The sequence below is a fragment of the Corapipo altera genome, unplaced genomic scaffold (genome assembly GCF_003945725.1).
Source record: "Corapipo altera isolate COAL_440 unplaced genomic scaffold, ASM394572v1 23, whole genome shotgun sequence".
NCBI lineage: Eukaryota > Metazoa > Chordata > Aves > Passeriformes > Pipridae > Corapipo > Corapipo altera.
Window position 1 is genome coordinate 10572526 of NW_020884878.1, and position 12882 is coordinate 10585407.

The following is a 12882-nucleotide window of genomic DNA, read 5'->3' on the forward strand; positions in this document are numbered from 1 at the left end:
GACACAGTCCTTTTTCATGTGTGTGCTTTGCATGACAGGAGGCTCAGAAGAGAAGATATTAGTTTTTCAGAAGTAACAAAATATAATTACCCCAGAGAAAGAAAAGTTGGTAATGCCTGGTTGATCTATTCTTTCTTTGCATATTTACTTATTTCTAGTGTGTTATAAGACCCTAGGGTATTTTGACTCCTCACTTACTCCAGTGTGACTCCGTCATCTTCTCTGGTACTGAACCAACATACCAGAACATACCACCAAACTGATATTAGTTCCCATGCTTTGTCACACAAATGTGATGCAGAGCAGACACAAACCAATGCTGGGACCAAACATGTGGTATAGATTGTGATTACAAAGATCAGTAATGAGGACAGCACCCTACAGTTACTCCAGAGGTTTCTGGTAAATCTTCCTTTTTTCTCCCCTTTAAAAAAAAAATTTAAAAAAATTGATAACATTATTATGAAACACTCCGTTCGTCTTCATATCCTGAGCAGTGAACAAATTGCCAGAAACATTTCATAGCACTGGTGAAAATTTACACTATCAATCATTTTCTTTGAGATTAGGAGTGTTTTGGCTCTTTTCAGACACAAATGTGTCTCAAGCTCTGGTGCTGCCATGTTCTGCACAGACTGCCCCAGTATGTCTCCTGACACATTCACTAAGAGCTGCTGACTGCAAAAGTGAAGCCTTGGTGCATGTATCAGGTTTTGGGGTTTTTTTCTTTGTGTTTTAAAGCTAGCCACAGTTTCCTGTGCAACCTGAAGTCCATGTTTCCAGCATACACCCTGGTGTCATTTCTGTGTGACTCAATGTGTTAAAGGTAGGTTGGTGCCTGCAGCCTGGCTTTCCCCTAGAACCTGACTTACAGTGCCAGCATACATTGAGTGAGGTCCCTGCTCCTGGTGTTCAAACCACTTGTGGGTCTTTGCTGGCACACAGCAAGAGGTTGCCAGAACAACATTAGCACAAGAATGTGCTATTTGCAGCTCTGGGACACGAGGCTTCAAAATGTCACAGAGATAAAGAATTGAGCAAGATTCAAATCTGGGTTCAGTGTTATATGAAAATGGGACTATTGAGGAGTAAATAATCAAAAAAAATTTGGAAAGATTGCAAAGTGCCAAGTTTTGAAGATTTAAACCAGTCATCATGAAATGGCAGAATGTCTCTGAGGGAAACGATTTATACTGACCAAAGTTTCCTGCAAATGCTCCTAAACTACCACTGTCAGGGTCAACCTATGGGGTTGACCTAAGCCGACCAATGGCCTGATTGATTTTTAGGTGCCAAGCAACAGAAAATAAGATTATATCAGAGGTTAATCCATTATATGTAACAGTGACCACAACTAATGTGACAGACATGATGTACAATTGCAGCAGAGAAAGCAAAATCATTTTCATGAAAAATAGAATGTGCCAACCAAGAAATGACTCAGTCTTTGCAGCATTTCAAGAAAAATGTCTTTGAAACTGTGCATGCACTAACCTCACTCATATATAGTGTGAATAGTTTGGCACATTATCTTGTCTCACAATCTCAGGTCAAAAGGAAATCACTCATTAAAGGAAAAAACAGTAAACATGATTTAAGCACTTTTGAAAGGTGTTATGCTGGCATGCCCTCACAGTAAAGTGCTTTTGTGTCTGGAGAGCAAGCACAAAGTAGATGGATACATTTCCCTACACTGTCATGGTACTGTGCCTTGCTCTCCTCCCAGAGGACTGTCCCACCTAAGGGTGAGATTGTTTTACTGAGGATACCTGGCAGTACCTTCTGTAGTCCATGATATGATTGATCATCCTGCCCCCACACTGAGCCTGCACAGGCTCCCATCAGATACGAGGCAACTGTCAGGTACCAGCTCCCTCCTTTTGGGCTGGACCAGCTTTAGCTTAGTGACCCAGGTAACTGCTTGTATCCCATTTCTACTGCCTTGAAACAAAACCCTCTCCTTGCTCAGCTGTCACAGGCACTCCAACAGTGCTTGCTCAGCAGCCCCACAAGCTGCCCTGGTGCTCTCAGAGCACCTCGATAACCAGCTGGTTTTACTTGTTACAGCTGTTGGCTCCTCAATTTGATGGTCAGCAGCATTCAGCATTTACTGTCTCATCCTGGTGACCTTCCCTCTGCCAGGCTGTAGCTCCAGGGACATGAGTGGGGCTGGGGACCTATAAGGATGTTTCCACAGCAAGGAACCATGGGGGCTGCCAGCTCCTCCAGCTGGAGAACTCCATATTGATGGCTATCACCCCTGCATGGCTGAAGTGCCCACAGCACCACCATCCAAGGCCTGGTGAAAACACCCTGACCTTTCCTTATCAGCAAGGTAGGTCTAGATAAATGCCAAAGGAGAGAAGCATGTCAGAAGCTCAAATAGAGAAAATAAATTCTGCTTATTGTTACAGCTCTCGGTGACATCAAGGCAGCTTGGCTGAAATTCAGCTCTTTACTCCAGCATTCATCTGTACTGTTGTGCTGTTCTCATCTTATCTGTAAAGGTGTTAAACAGATTTGCTATCTCCCTTTGTGGTTTTGACACTTGTACAACAGGTATGTTTTTCCTGTGCTTATGTTTTCCCTGGAGCTATTATCTCCAAACACAGCTCAGGAAGCTAATGATTCTTAGTTTGGAGATCTGAGTCTCCCTGACGAAGCCACATTAATTGGTGTTATATAGCCATCTTGTAGCTGAGGAAACCAGGTAGTAGCAAGCTAATTCTTTACTGTGAAAATATCTGTCCTCTTCTAGGGTTGGGGTGGGAGCATTAACAGCCATTTGACTCCGCCCTTAAGGAATCAGAGATCTCTCACTTCAATGGGAAAAAACTCTTTTCACAATTCCACTTTAATTTACTTATTCAAATCGATTTTTAAGATAATCCGGATGTCATACTTGTATTACTATGGGACAGTACTTGTTACTTGACACACAAAAAAAGAGAGGACACAGAAGGATATTTTTTGTCTTCTTCCTTTTAGAGATGTTTCTTCCCACAGTATACTTGTGACTCTTACTATTGCACTGTCTGCTTACCAGCTCAGTAGACAAAGCCCAGAAGTCTGCTGAATTAGGTAAGTGTATGGTTATTTTTAACTGAGTTGAAAATTACTCGTTCATATGGTATGTCGTGCAACAGATATACACTGGTGTCATGACATTCTGTCCAGACACTTGTCCTAAATTTAGCTCTGAATTTAACTTGAGTTGTAGGGCAAATAATTAAATGTCAGCCCTGCAAAACAAACCTGTAGCTTTGTGATTTGAACGTAAAGGAGGTATAAACTTCTGATCCTCTCTCCTGCATGCTCAGTCAGTGTAAGATAATGAAGCTTTCTCCATGGCAGTAGAAAGGAGTGCATTTGACAAGGGCTTCAGATATGGTATCTGTCACATATGAATTTGATCGCACACAAAACCAGCACTGGGTAAATAGAGATGGTGGTGCAGTGTCCTTTAGCACAGTGTTCTGGTTCCTCCACTGCTCTCGTCTGCACAGCAACCGGCAATGCCCCAGGCCTGGATATCTCATCAGGGTAGTGGGCCAGCATAACATGGCAGGAGTCAATGTGGATGGCAGCTTGCCCCCCTATTTCAAGTTTCTGAGCCCCATGGCAGTGAACCCACTTCCATTGGGGTTGGTCAGAAGCAACCTTCAGCATCCATCCCAGGCTGGAATCCATCCTTCAGGAGCCCAATCCACCCATGTCTTCCCTGGGCCTGTTCACAGGAAGGCCCTGCTCTGCCTTGCCACTCCACTAGCACCTATTTTAGGTTCAATCCAAGCATATAGAAAGTCATAATTCCTTGAACTTCCTTGTGTTAAAAGTTATGGACATTTCTGCAAGCTGCAGAATTAAGGTGTTTTGTTTTTCAAGGTCTGTTTATCTGTGGCATGTAAAGCAAAGACAGATCCATACATAGTAAGCCTGTTGTTCTCATGTCATTGCAGGAAGGGAAGGAGAGCAATGCAATAGGTCTTTTTGCATACAGCAGACACAATAGTTAGAAACAAATCAGTCTTAATGGAATTAGAGGGTACCAGAGAAAAGCTTCAAAAGAGACTTTGTTCATAAACTAGCCTAAGGGACCAAATGGAGAGGTAAAAAGCCATTGAATATTTCCAAAGACTGCCTTAAAAAAACTGTGAAAAGGTTGTTTTCCATAAGAATTAATTTCATCTTTCCATCAATGCTGATTTGGAGTCACTGTTTTTTAACAGGACCTTTGCTATTCATGGCAGCTTGTGCCTCAGGCTGCCATTCTCCTCCTCCAAGAGCCTCAAAGCAAGGGGGTTGCAGCAATATCTCTGAATTTTGTGGATTTTTTAAAGGTCAAGGTAAAGGTGAGTCTTTCATCAGAGTTCTTACTAACATACATTATAACATAAGATAAATGATATTTGCACAGCAAAGAGAACTAAATGATAATGTTTATGATTTCCCTCTTCCTCCAAGGAACATATATTTGTTTATATAGTCTTTGGGTTGTGCTCATTTCATATTAGCATTTCATGTTCCCTCTGACTGATTCTTCTTTCAGTTTGAGTCAGTGGATGTGACCTTATGGTGACATTTGCAGAGAGGTGTGACTGTAGTAGCTGCACACTCTTCCAAAGCTCACTGGCAGGGCTGAGCTATCAGATACCTGAAATGGGGCTTAGGACCCTGGATACTGGTTGTTCCCCTTGGTGCTCATGTCATATTTCCAGAGGAGTGAGGACTTCATTTTGGTTGGATTTGAAAGGGAAAAGTATTCTGTGAGGAGCCACTGTGCAGAGATGGAAATCTACACTGAGTCAAAGACCACTCTGACACGGGGGGTGTGTCAGCAGCCATTAAAGTGGGATAAATTCCTCATGAAAGGGAATTATATTCTTAGTAGAGTGATCTCAAAACACCTACATCTTTCCAGTAATGAAGTATTTAGGCAGCAAAGTCAGCAAGGAAAAATGTCTATCATATTCATTCCCCCAGGGCATGTGTGACATCCTGCACCTTTTCCCATACAAGTGCCTCTTACTCCTCACCTCTCTTGGGATACTGTGGCCAAAGCAATCATTAGTTCTTGCAAAGGAAATTGAAACCATCTCCCCTTGTGGGAGTTTCTATATTCTTGTTATTTGAATGTGGGTTGTGTAGCAAGAGGCACAGGAGAGTTTCCTGTGGTTCTAGTGGTTGCATTTTAACTTTGGGAGTGTCCGATGGAAGCACAACATGACAACACTGAATGCAAAGCTCTGCTTGCTGGAATATGATGGTAAAATATGTGTGCCCTGGCTCTATGCTCTCAGTGAAATATGACACCGAAAACACCTTGCTGCCTTTCTGCAGCAAAAAAGTTCAGTCCAAATCTAAGTAACAAGGGAACAGTTCCATGTAATTGGTGCACAAAGAGGTATGCTGTTCTGAAGCGAAGTATTATGAGGATTTTCTGTCCAGGAACTGTTACTGTCAAAACTAATCAGCATTTTCTTCCTTTCAGAACAGCCACACATGAGCCAAGTGTTTGGATGCAGTTGAGTTAGTCACCATAGGTAGGTACAGTCTATGGAATACAATTTGTGGCAATTTCATGCATTTCATCATGTGATGGCACATCTATGGCAGCTCTGCACACAGAATGGATCAGTAAATAGCTCACCAGTCCCCTGGGATGCACAAATCAACTGTTTTTTCTCAAGCTTCAGCTGCCTGATTCAGCTGTGTAGCTTAGTAGAGATGAAGAATACTTAATTCAACTAAAGGAGGGAGAGACCCTGAACAAATCCAAAAATGAAAGAAATGTTAAATGTGCTTTCCTAACCTGACTTCTGCTGGCTGTTTTGAGGAAACATGAAGAATAAAGCTATCCTGCTGTTCATTTTGCCATTCATTTTCACATGGTCATCCTTCTTTTCTTCTCGCAGATTCAAATCTCTTTCACTGTTTGTGAGACCCTACCTGACTCCCCCATCAGCATGTCAGACATTTCCATTACTCTTATTTAAAGATAAAGCAAGTAGATCTTATATGCAGTGTCTGACCTTGAAATTTTTTCCAGAAAATAGTATAAATGTACATATTTATTTTTTCAGGTGACATTTGTAGTCTATTGGAATGTCTTGGGGTTAAGCTGAAAATGCAGATCTGTAACTTTGCATGCCCCAGGGGAAATATTAGCCAATCTGATGCAATGCTAATAAATCATAATGATTGTTATTATTATGCTTTGGATGTGTTGTAATAAAGATACAACACGGTTTTATTGGGAAAAAAAACAACCCCCAAATGTATGATTTCATTTCTGTACAGTATTGTTTCTGTAATTAAAATTTCAAACTTCTATGAGGTCTTACTCTGAGGATTTCACAGATACTAATTAAATAAGGCCTTATTCAGCAATCTCTATCCATATAAGTAGTCCTGTTGGCTTCCCATCAGCAAGGAATTTTGGACTGTTCTCTGAAGTTAATGCATTTGATTATTTCCACTTCACTAATGTAGAAAATGATACCCAGAGGAGCTAAATGATTTACTCAAGACAAAAGGGAGAGTTAGTGGTATCTGAAAATAGATCTTCTGAAGCAGAGTCCTGTGCTTTTATTGGAAAATTGTGCATCAGCATTTATAGCAGTTTCAAATATATCAACGGGGTGCACAGAGCTCTGCAAGGGAGCTGAGGAGTGTGCTTGCTTTGAATGTCATGGGCAACCACCTACAGTGTTCATGGTTTACGGGACCTTGAGCCCCAGTATCTTTGTGTTAATCAAACAGTCCATCCTGCAAGACACAGGCACCCTTGCCTATACGAAGTGTGAATCTGCATCACAGTATCAGCATTTTTTCTTGAGTTCAGTGATCAACCAGACCGTGACAGGGGCGTGAATTTGGTGAGAGATTGCCAAAAAGCAAGTGGAAGGGTTAAAAGTGGCAGATATTCAGTTCTGGTTTTAAGCCAAGGCTAGGCTAGTTACAATCTTGAGGTAGTGTCAGGGTAAAAAAAGCACTGGGTATTGTTTAAAAGTCAAAGAGGGTTGGCTGACATCTTGTCAAGGGCATAAGAACTTCACGCACTTTTGGTGATGACCTCCAGGGCTCCTCTGCCTGTCACAGTAACTGCTGAATGACCCTAACTCTGGACAAAACAACAGCCCTAGCACTAGTTATGAGGGACAGATAGCTTTTTGGACGGCAGGGAAGGGAGATGTGTCATGTACTGGCCATCCTCTCACGCTGGAGTAAAATGGAGAGGGAAATCATGCTGGTCCTCAAAGACTCTACAAAAGAAGTAGATGAGTTGGAAGGAATTGCATATTAGTGGATGATATGGTTTGGCTACATTTTTTCCCTTCAAGATTGTTCTTGCTAAACTTTAGATGGGGGTGTTTATGCACTGACAGGGTATGTACAGGTAGCCTGAGGCTTCTCAAGGTACTCAGAAAGGATTGCAGACCCACTGCAATCTAGGCTTTTTTCTCTCTATATGCAACGTTTTGCTGTGGCAATCAGTAAAGCAGGAGCTGAAGGAAAAAGCATAGGCATCATTTTGATATTGTGTTATAGTTTCCCTTTATTCATTGTGTTAGTTGGGCAAACACATGGAAACCTTCCCAAACTGAGCATTATTATCCCAACGTTCCAGCCGATCCAAGTGTCAGTTCTCCTATATGTACCTGATTCTTTTCTTCTAATTCATCCCTGGATCAGTGCTGTCTCACAGAATCTCCTCCTGGGCCAGCTTGCCCTCTTCCAGATGTGGGGAAGGTGGCTATCACTTCCCATTTATGGCCTCAAGGAGTCTGAGAGAGCATCTGTTGTTCACATTTAGGTGGTACAAGAGCAGTTCTTTTCCACTAGTAAGCTCTTACAAATACTACTTGGAACAGGTTCACAACTGCTTTTGTCATTTTTTGGAATCCTGAAGTCTCCAACTTGCAGCCTTGAAAATATATGAACAACTCTAAAGCATCAGTAAATATCCATGTAATGTTTGGCTGTTTTGTTTAACAAGTATCAGCTAAAAGAAAAGTAAAGGGAGCTCACTTCCCCCCAAGTAAATAAAACTCTCCAGGACAGCATATTTTACTTCAAAATTACATGGCAATTTTTTTTTTCTTCTTTAGGTTCCAGAAACATGTCCATATATGGTTTACTTGTCAGAGACAATAAATAATGATGTAACAGAAAGGTCAACTTTGTGTCATTTAGCTACAGGATGCTCAATGAAGTGAAGTTTGTCAGATAACGCAACGAGGAAGAACTTCAGGATCAGTAAAAGTTTCTGCCGTGCATCTTCAAACAGGAAATCTGAGATTCGGAACAACTTATATTTTGGCTTGTATTCGCTGATCATGGGGTGATCCAGAAATAAACTCCAGGCTTCAAAGCGAGAGTGTTTCCAAGCTGTCCTGCAGTTGATCGAAACATCCAGGCAAAGCAGGGAGACAAATACCAGCAAGGATTTTCTGAATTAAGACTTAATCAAGGAGATAACCAATTTCAACAGTATTTTTACCCTTTTATTTCAGAACAAAAAGGTAATGCAAACATGCATGTTTTGAACTTAATTAGTATTTCCAACTTCTCGGTTTACTGTGTCTATGTAAATATTTATTCCTACAACAGTTTATAACCTAACACCCTAACACAGTCTTGAAAAGTTTTGTGATTTGCTTTTGTTTGTTTGGGGGTTTGTTTTTTTCAAATATGCCATAAAACACTCTCTGGTATTAAACAGAACAGTAGCTCTGTCTTTTCCTTATTTTTTTTTAACTTGCAGGTGATGCTTTGTCCCTAGAGTATCTTACTCAGAAATCAGTGCTGTAGCTACAATATACTAAAGTGGAATGTAGCATACAAGGCACAGTGTGAAGGAGAAAAATTACTTTGGCAAATGATTTCTTTAATTTATAAACGTTTAGTTGGTTTGAAAAGAAGCTAATATTGCACTGATTGCTGTGTGAATTAATGTGTTCTGAGAAGAAATAAAATTTTGCAGGTGTATGATTTCCAGTAAAGAATTTGTGCAAAATCATGATTTTGTGGCATCAGAGGATATGCCAGACTGATAGGTGACCTGCTTTGACAGCTGGGGCTGAACAAGGGGATTTGTTTGCTCAGAGGATTCCTTCGGGAAGCCTGGCTTTGCTCCTTCAGCACTGGGCTAGAACTTGAGCCGTCTGCATAAGCTGTCACTACAAAGAATCCTTGCCTGTTGCTGCAGCCGGACAGCGTGAGGTGTCATTCTTCCAATGTCTCAGCTCTGGCAGATCTGATGGGCACTGAAATCTTTCTGGTTTTAAAAAATCATTTGCTTCCCTGTAGTAGTTATCCAGTATAATATCCTTAGAGAACTGCAAAGATTTATCTGGAAACTGACCTAAAATGCAGCAAAAATATGAGTACTTTGAGTGCTGCAAGTTGATCTGGTTTCCATTGCCCCCAGAGGATTTGTCCTGAAAGGTGCCGCAGTAAGAAATGAAGTGGAGGCTTGGTTTGCTGTGAAGACATCCAGCCGTGTTTGCCTTCCCCCACTCACTCCTTCTGCTTTCAGAAGTAATGACAAACACGTGGAAAGGCAAACATATTTGCAGAGGCTGGGGCTTAATCATTCCTTGCAAAAGACAAAATTATGAAGCTGCTCTTCTCCTCTCTCTTTTGCAGCCTCCAGAGACTTGGTTATGTTTTCAGAAATATGGTTTATCACACCTTGAGCCATAAATACCAGGGTCCTGTACTGAGTTACCAGTTGACTGGGATAAAAGAGCAAAGGCAGGCAAAGTCTGGCTCTGTTCCCTTAATGACCTTGTCATTCACCTGCCACCCTCCTTTGACAGAAATAAGTAATTCTGCTAATTCTGCTGCCTGGAATCTATTAAGGGAGGACAGGCAGCCCCCCTAAGCTTTTCTTTAAGGAAGTGCTATCAATGGGGACCAGTTGTTTCAGATGCTAATGGTATTGAATTGCACGGTTCTGCATGTTCAAAGCCAGCTGTAATCCTTGTTTATTTATGTTGCATCAGGGATCGGAGGCCCATTCTCCCAAACACTGTATGTTGACAGAGCTTGTCGTCCAACTATAATAGCAACCTAAGTGTTTGTCTGTGGCTTTTGCTATCAAGCAGGTGATTACTGGTAGCCACCCTGGTGAGTAATACCTTTGGTTTCAGAGATCTGCCGGGTACACCTGCCCATGAACCCAAGACAGAGCATTGCAGTGTGGCCCTGGCACAAGCATTTCATTTCTAACCTTGCCTTCTGGTCACTGGATGCAGCTAAGTTACCCCTCTATAGCGCAGGCCTGGTTCCTACATATAAATAAACAAACTCTCTCTGAAATCAGGACAGCAAAATTAAAAATAAGTATCAGATTCTATGTGGAAATGGTGGTAAGTCTAGATTCCAGAAGATCTTGTCAGACTGAACTACTAAGTGGCAGCACAGAGAGCAGCATCCTAAAATATGTTTCTGCCAAGAGAGATCACTAGTGAAGCCATCCAGACCTGAAGGCAAAGCATTCTCTAAGGAATAATAAGGGCATTACACCCACAGCTTTAAAAATCAGGTTCTGCTGTCCCAGTAGATGCCATGCTGTGTGCTACCTGCATGTGAGGACAGAATCTTGGGCTGTCAGAGAAATACAGGGTACAGCCAAACATTAAAACATCCCCACAAAACCTGAAGTTAGGGTGAACAGTAAACTCAGCATTTAACTTATAAATCTGATTCCAGTACCGTAAACCTACGCTAAGCAGGCTTAGGGCAAGCAAATAGATTCAAGCTGCATTTAGAAAGACCACTTTGGCCAGATCTCGCTACTCTAAACCGGCTCAAACATTTCTAGCAACAGAGATTGGGGTTTTTTTTCACACCTTCATTACAGGATGTGGAAAATATTTACCTTACAGCGCATTAGTCTAGTGAGTTTTCATAAGGCTGTGGTTGGCAGTTCACTGATGGCCTCAGATGGGGTAACCTTAGCCCTGCTGTATCAGCTGAGCTATTGCAGTGCCAGGAACTCACAGGAAAACACCAAGCTCAGCCATAGGGAAAGAAGGGTAAACTGAACCAGGTGCTGGTGCTTTTAGCCTCCAGCCAGGGCATGTGCTCAGTCTGTCATTGCAGCTCAGCTGGCTCACTGTGACTTCTTATAGACTTAACTTGGATCAGTGCTGGTGCCCTGTGGTACTCCAGCTTCAAACAAAAGCAGCCCCGGGTGGAAGGTGAGGGTGGTAGCTCTGCTCTGCTCCACTCCACTCAGGGCTGTTGCACAGGGAGCTGTAGGGAGAAGGCATGTGTTGTGCCTCCTGCCAAACTCAGTCACACCACACAGGTCATTCTGAGCAAGGGGACACAGGCAGGGGTATGCAAGAACAGCTTCAAGTCCAACTGTAACAGTCTCTGTGGGGTTTCAGGGCAGCCAAGGCTGTCTCTGGCTCTCAGTAAGGGCCCAAAAGCTCCTGCAGCCCCAGGATATGACCCTCACACCTTCATCATGTTTGTGCAGTTCAATGAGCAGACAAAAAAGCTTTATTTTGAGCCCTACAAAGTTTCTCCCTGCAAGATGAGTCAGTGGTGTGAGCTGCAGCTAACACTGTTGTTTCTGCACTCTGTGGAACTCTTGTCAAAATATTTAGATTAGTGAGGCTCACCAACATGCAGAAAACATTCTCCCTTTGCTCTGCAAGTGGATTGGACCCAGTTAACCCCTACTAAGAATAAGAGGGTGAAATAGGAATGATCCATGCAAACACAAAATCTCCCTTTCACTCCCTGTGCCTTAACAAGGTGTGAAACAAAAGAAGGGAGGGGAAGATGTACAGAAATGGCTTTTATACCTGGATCCATCGGGAATTTAGTGAGATAGCTAAATCAGTTAGCTCCTCTGTGCCAGGGTGTGGTATCATGTTGGTAGTAGTCTCCTGCACACTCCTCAAAGGCCTGACTGCCCCTGAAAGTACTGCAACACCCAGCTCAGAAGCACAGTGAGGATGGATTCACTGCCTGCCGTACCTCCTGTGGCATAAGGATGCCGGTGATGGGATTGGGCAGGATACAGAGGAAGGATCTGTGTCCCAGGTTGCACTGGTGCAGGTTGCCCTCAAAGAGGAGCAGTTTCATTTCCATTCTTGCCTCCTTCAAAGAGTCACTGTGCATCACCTCCATTAGGAGCTTACCATCAGATCCTGCCCTCTCCACTGACGGCTTTGTTTAGGTCTCTGAGTCACCATTGGGGCCAGGTCCATACATTAAGGCATTACAGTGCTGGATGCAGCGCTGGATGCTGCAGACAAGCCCTCTGACTCCAGCCCGTGGATTCCACACATCTGCCATTCACCAGCTACTACGTGAGTACCTATGGGCAGCTATGCAAGTGCTGCTCAGCATTTCAGGAGCTGAGAGAGCCAAACAGCAGCAGCAGCTACAGGAAAAGCAAAGTTGTGTCATTGTTCTTGGCCAGACACTCACTGGAGCACAGCCAAAGACAGGTATTGGAGCAGCTGGGGTGCAGGACGGGCAGCAGCTCCATACAAGAGCTATCTGTTACTTGGTGTCTGGGCTTGGATCTTAGGGACAGCAAGGGTCATAGCAGAGCTGAGGCATACCAGCTCCCACTGGAGAAGGGAACCAACTGTAGCCATGAGAGATATGGCTGAAAACAGAAATAAAAAAAATAAAATAAATAAACAAAATAAATAAATTAAAAAAATAAAACCCATCAAAATTTGACAGCATTGTTTAGAGCCAATTGAAGGTTTTATTTTGGCATTTTTCATGGATGTGAAATATATCCTTTGTTGTTAAACATCATAATGTCAGCCTGAAATCTGCTGGGCTTCCCTTTACACTGAAGTCTTCACACTTCTGGGGTGGGCTTGGCTAGTCTGAGGTGGC

General features: G+C 42.7%; 1 protein-coding gene across 2 annotated transcripts in view; it reads left to right on the top strand.

Moving 5' to 3' along the window:
• Window positions 1-312: 312 nt before the first annotated feature.
• The window catches only part of ASB2 (ankyrin repeat and SOCS box containing 2), a 40242-nt gene continuing 27672 nt past the window's right edge, over window positions 313-12882 (top strand). Inside the window, exons 1-3 of one of the 2 annotated variants that reach the window (XM_027638202.1) lie at window positions 313-402; window positions 5492-5543; window positions 8203-8525. The gene's annotated coding sequence lies outside the window, so the exon portion shown is untranslated. Of the gene's footprint in view, window positions 403-5491; window positions 5544-8202; window positions 8526-12882 lie in introns of those variants that run through there. The other variant, XM_027638203.1, reaches the window with a different exon arrangement.